Raw genomic sequence first — 6,254 nt, forward strand, 5'->3', positions numbered from 1 at the left:
CAGGAGATGGGGGGTCTTGAAGCAAGTGGCAGCAGTCCAGAGCCACCCCTGCGGAAACCCCTTACTGCCCTTTACTGGCTGCCCGTGTCGGGCCAGGCTCCGGCGGATGGTTGGAAGCTGTGTTGTGGAGTCAGGTCCCAAGTTTTACCTGTGTTCAAGTCCAAGTTCTACCACCTCCGATCTATGCAGCTGCAAGCAGAGAGTTCACCTCTTTATGCCAGTTTTCCTGGGTGTTAAAAGAGTTTAATCGTGGTATCTCCCACAAAGGGTTATGGGGAGGCTGACACACGACAGTCCAAAGGGCTGTCTGACATCAACTCCTGAGAAACATCCTCTGAGATGGAAGGTCTGGATGCAGGAGGTTTGTCAGGGAAGGCTCTTCTTGGCAGAGGGGTGGGTGGAGCAAGCAGGTCTGGGCAGAGGGAAAAGAGGGCCCGCTCTGCAGTTGCCACCATCTGGAGCTCCGAGGGGTGTGGGAGAACTCACCCTTTGAGTTCTTCTATACTGAGGCCAGGACGTTGTGCTCCAGGAACAGGTGTGACCTTGACTTGGGCTGAGGGCAACACTCCTGGAAACCGGGAGCTGAGTGTCTGGGTCCTGAAGGGGGAAACTCAACAGCGCATTGCATCACCCACGAACAGACTTTAGGCCTCAAACAACACTGTTAATGCCATCGTCATCACCACCAATGACATTATCATCACCACACCCCCATCGCCGTCTGTTTCACCTTCAAAACCACCCTGGGAAGTGGATGCTGCTAATGTCAATTCACAGAGAAGAAAACCGAGGATCAGAGAGGTGAACTGACCTACCCAGGGATGCACAGAGTCAGTACTGGGAAACCAGACCTGTCTAGGCTCATTCCAGGGCTCACGCCTCTTTACCCCAGGATGAAGTCTGTCCATCCCAATCACCCTTCCTTCCAGAGCGGGACAGATAGCCCCCTACGCCAATAATGAAAGTTCACTCCCACCAGGGCGGCCAGACCCAGCACTGAGCCCTGAGTGATGGAGCCAAAGTCGGCTCTCCAAAGCGTTTACCCCCTGAAGCCCCGGATCCACGCCAAAGAAGTCTGGCTCCCTCTCACACGTGTTTCAACCAGAACTGTTCGCTCCCAGGGTGAGAGAAGGGAGCCCCAGAGGGTGGCGCTTTGAAAGAGCTGAGAGTCATAAGCCCAACCCCATGTCTTCCCACGTGACTGTGACATGCATTTGGCCAGACTCCTTCCTGGAGAGACCCTGCTGAGGGGCCCCTGGGGGCCCCACCCCTGACCCCTGCTTCCCACCTCCTCCCACACCCCGCCTGTTCTCACCCTGCCCCTCTGCCAGCCCCTTGCCTCTTGCCCAGTTCCTGTCCTGCCTTCCCTCCATTCAGTTTGTGGGCCCCGGCTTAGACGTCAGCTTCCCCAGGCAGCCATGACCTCCAAAGCCCAGGGCCAGGACCTTTCCTCCACGTCCCCAGCGCCCTGTGCCTGCTCTCCGCCCACCACACCGGGAGCCTTGTGCGGATGGGGGCTGCCTCTGGTTGACCGCACACAGCCAGTGACCAGCACGTGGCCCGTGGTGACTAAAGGGTGAATGAACAGAGAATGAAGAGTCACTCGGTGAGATTTACCCTCACAGCCTAGAGACGACCCGAGGCAGGAGCCAGTCCTTGCCCCAGAGCCTCAGGACTCCTGAGCCCTGTCCCCTGCCCCACATCACTCCGCAGTCTGGCATCGAGGGAATCTCCCTGGAGCCCAACCCGGTGAGAACCAAACTGGCTGCCAGACAGACATGTTGCAATTGTCCTAAAATCATAGCCACTTAGAGTTGGTGATGGACAGGGGGTCCTGGCGTGCTGCAGTCCATGGGGTCGCAAAGAGTTGGACAAGACTGAGCGACTGAACTGAACTGAACTGAAGGTCCTTAAACACTTATTGACACCAGATTAGGAAAGTGAAACCAGAGAGGGTAAGCGAGCTTTCCAAGATCACACAGCAAGCTAGTAGCCCAGCCTGACTGGCTGTACCAGTCAACCATCCCTCCCGGGACCCCAGGAAATCCAAGCGACCTCTTTCACAAAGTCCTGAGAGACCTGCAGCCCCTCTGGAGGCATCAAGTGGAGGCCGCCTCTCTCCTCTCTGTCCCGGGAAGTTCTCTGGAGTCCAGAGACCCCTGCCTCCCCTCATCCCCACTCTGCTGTCTCCCTCCTCTCCTTGTTTCTCTGGCCGCCAAGCTCTGCAGGGGCGGGGAGCGTGGGAGGTTGGCACCAGGGAGGCTGCAGGTTGGAAATAAATTCTAATCAAACACAGAATCATTCCATCTTCTCCCTCTGCTCCGAGGACAGCGTTTTTACCGGGTATTACTCATAGGTTCGGAGAGAAATCTTTTGAGGCTTTCTCAGAGCCAGAGGGGAACTTGCAGGGTTGGGAGGATAAAAATCTTTTCTTTTTTTTCCCCCAGGCTGGCTCTTGCTTTTATTATCTTCTCTCTCTGCCTCTCATTAAGGCAGGACTTTGAGCAGATAGATTTCATCTGGCCCTTCTCTTCCCATCTTAAAGGCACAGGATGGTGGGGGTGCTCACAACTGACTAGAACCCAAAGGCAGAGAAATGCCAAGGTCGGGAAGGGTGAAATGGGGGAGAGGCAGCCCTACCTGTTATGAGGAAGAGACAGGAGGGGATAGCAGGGGATGGATTCTCGTGGCCAATGATGGCAGGGGCCACGAAGAACAAGGAACTCACTAGGGAAAGGATAACCTTTCTCAGAAGCAAGGACCAAAGGAACGCAGGATAATAACTCTACTATTCAAGAGGACCTTAAAGCCTCTCTGTGCAGTGCAGTGCCAAGTCACTCAGTCGTGTCCGACTCTTTGGGACCTCGTGGACTGTGGCCCACCAGGCTCCTCTGTCCATGGGATTCTCCAGGCAAGAATGCTGGAGTGGGTTGCCGTGTCCTCCTCCAGGGGGTCTTCCCGACCCGGGGATCGAACCCACGTCTCTTACGTCTCCTGCACTGGCAGACAGGTTCTTTACCAGTGGTGCCACCTGGGAAGCCCTAAAGCCTCTCTACCCTTTAACCCAAAACCCATCTCCCTGGAGGAAGTCCCAGAAGACTTCCCGGGTGGCCTGGCGGTTAAGAATCTGTCTGCCAATGCAGGGGTTCGATTCCCGGTCTGGGAAGATTCCACCTGCCCCAGGGCAACTAAACCCGAGCGGCAAGTACTGAAGCCCGCCTGCCCTAGAGCCCACGCTCCACAACGAGAGAAGCCAGGAGAGGCCTGAGCACCGCAAGGAGAGAGCAGTCGCCGCCCAGCACCAGAGAAAAGCACTCAGGGCAACGAAGACCCGGTGCAGCCCAAAATAAATTTTAAAAATCTTTAAGAATATTATTTAATAAAAAAAGCACTTAAGAAAGTTCCCGGGGTGGGGGTGGGTGGGAGGGAGGGGTCAGTGGTTAAGAAGTCTCTGCTTCCAGTGCAGAGGGTACAGATTTGATCCCTGGTTGGGGAACCAAGATTCCACGTGCCTTGCCACGCAGCCAAAAAATAACAACAACAAAAGAAAACGCACTTTAATCCTATCTCTGTCCCCAGCTCGGACCCAGAGTCTAACCCCTGTATCCCCCCTCGCAGCCAACGCCCAGTCCCGGCTCTTGTCACCTCCCCGTGAAGCACTGCAGCAGCCCACCTGCCCCTACTTCCAGTCTTTCCCACCCATCCTCCAAGTCTCTGTCCCCTCCAACGGCATCAGTGAGCATTCAGAAGCTGAAAGCAAGCCACGTCACCACCCTGCTTAAACCCTTCGCACTGTGTGCCCAGACGCTGCGTCATGTCCAACTCTGCGGCCCCATGGAGTGTAGCCCGCCAGGCTCTTCGGTCCATGGGATTTCCCATCAAGAATACCGGAGTGGGTTTGCCATTTCCTTCTCCGGGGGATCTTCCCGACCCAGGGATCGAACCTGAGTGGCCTCAATCAGTTCGGTCGCTCAGTCGTGTCCGACTCTTTGCGACCCCCTGGTCTGCAGCACGCCAGGCTTCCCTGTTCATCACCAGCTCCCCACCTCTCCTGAATTGGCAGGTGGATTCTTTACCCTTAGTGCTGCCTGGGAAACCCCCTTCTCACTGTGACCAGAACCAAATCCAGCACGGCCTGCGAGGCTCTGAGTGCTAGGGCTCCTCCAGGCTCATCTCCAGGCCCCAGCCACCCTGTCCTCCTCTCTGTCCCTGGAAGGTGCCAGGTTCTCTCCCCCAGGTCTTGTCACGCGTGCCTCCTCCTCAGAGGGGCTCCCCCACCCACCTGAGCTAAGAAAACCCTGCCCCTGTCAGCCTTTATCGTCCCCCATCTTCTCTGAGTTAGCTTTGCGCTGTGTCTGTGGAGCTAACCCAGTGCAACTGAGTTCACGTGCCCTCTCCCGAAACTCCCTCCCCTGGATGGTGCTGGGGGAGCGTGGGCAGCAAAAGTCAGCTTGCACAGGGTGTGGAAGGCAAGCGTGAAGGGGCAGCAGCTGGAAGTGTATATCACAGTCTGAAGGCCGGGGGGGCATACCCTGACCGCTGATCTATGGCCCACCCTTGGCAAGGAGCAGCCCCCGACCCTGCAGCCCTTCAGCCTCCCCCGATCGCCCCCTTCAGCCTCGTGGAGTCCTGGACCAAGAGAGTGTGCAGCTCCATGGTGACAGGGGCCAGCTCACCCAGGAGGTCACCCAGCATCAAGGTGGGTGGTGGGGGGACACGTGCATTCCAGTCTGTCCTTCCCTCCTTCCCAACCCCCAGGCCGGACCTCAGAAGCAGAGGAGCAGCCCGCACACACAGCCCCACATGGCCCCACTTGAATAAGGTCTGTGTGTGTTAATAAAGCCTTGTTCTGGACCATTAGTAACAATGCTGTGTCTCTGATTAAAGCCCGGTGGCTCTTATCTCCATTTGATCTCATCGGCACATCGGCACTGAAAGCTAGTTGAGTTATAATGTGCTCACTGTCTTCGTCCCCACTAGGTGGGAAGATCCTTGAAGGCTAGGAACCTGTCCACCTTCTCTCAGCTGCACCCTCAGCACGTGGAAGAGTCTGGCACATAACAGGTGCTTAGTATACTGAGGGATGGAACAGCTGCCCTTAGACAAAGGCACCATTGACCTAAAAAGGTGACTGGTCAACACTGTGTCCACACCAAGGTATTGGATTGGCCAAAAGAGTTCACTTGAACTTTTTCTATAAGACAGTATGGAAAACCTGAACTTTTTGGCCAACTCCGTATATGCACAGCACTAAGGAGACCCCTCCCCCTGCCTCTAACTGCGTCCTGCCCAAAGATGGCCCCCAACTCACGCGCTCCCCCCACCTCACTGCCTACCTCCTCCAAAGAATGGCCAAGGCTCTGCACCTCCCCCGCCCACCTCTCCTGGCTCCCAACCTCCTGTGTTCTGCTGCCGGCCTCAAGGTCACAGAGGTGACCAGCCCCAAGGCCACCGTGCCCGGGTGCCACCAGGCCCTGGATCTCCCCTAACCCTATCCCCACTGCCCTTTCCTCTAGCTCTCATCCCATCTCTGAGAACAGGCCTCTTCTGGCCTCCCAAGCTTTCAAGGGACTGTTCTCCGAGGTGCTCCCCTCCATTCCCCCTTCTCTTCTCTTCTTCCCCCAACTTCTCGCCATGTATCCTCCCCCACAGACCCCAGCCCAGTAATACCCACCCTCATCATCTGACCCTTTGCCTCCAGGATCATAACCTCAAATCAGTAGTATCTCCCAGTCACAATGACTCTCTTGATCACCCCCATTCCCAATGGTCTACCAAACGTGTGACATTTTGACACAGTCCCAAACCCAGATGCAGCAGGTGGGTGTGTCCAAATACAAGTTTATGCTTCTTGCTGAAGCTGAAGCTCCAATACTTTGGCCTCCTGATGCAAAGAACTGACTCATCAAAAAAGACTCCGATGCTGGGAAAGATTGAAGAAAAGAGCAGAAGGGGATGACAGAGGATGAGATGGTTGGATGGCATCACCAACTCGATGGACATGAATTTGAGCAAGCTCTGGGAGTTGGTGATGGACAGGGAGGCCTGGCATGCTGCAGTCCAGGGTGTCGCAAAGAGTCGGACACGACTAAGCAGCTGAACTGATTATCAAGCAGCAGTCCCAAGCCACATAGCTGACCCTAAGCCTATTGAGTCTTGAGAACAGACCTTGGGAAGGGGAGGGGGATGTCTCAAACCACTCATCAGATGGAACCAAGCTCAGTGCCATCCCTGCCATCCATGACACCCTGTCT

This window comes from Moschus berezovskii, chromosome 2 (genome assembly GCF_049115385.1).
Source record: "Moschus berezovskii isolate FMDL1 chromosome 2, NW_MosBer_1.0, whole genome shotgun sequence".
Lineage (NCBI taxonomy): Eukaryota > Metazoa > Chordata > Mammalia > Artiodactyla > Moschidae > Moschus > Moschus berezovskii.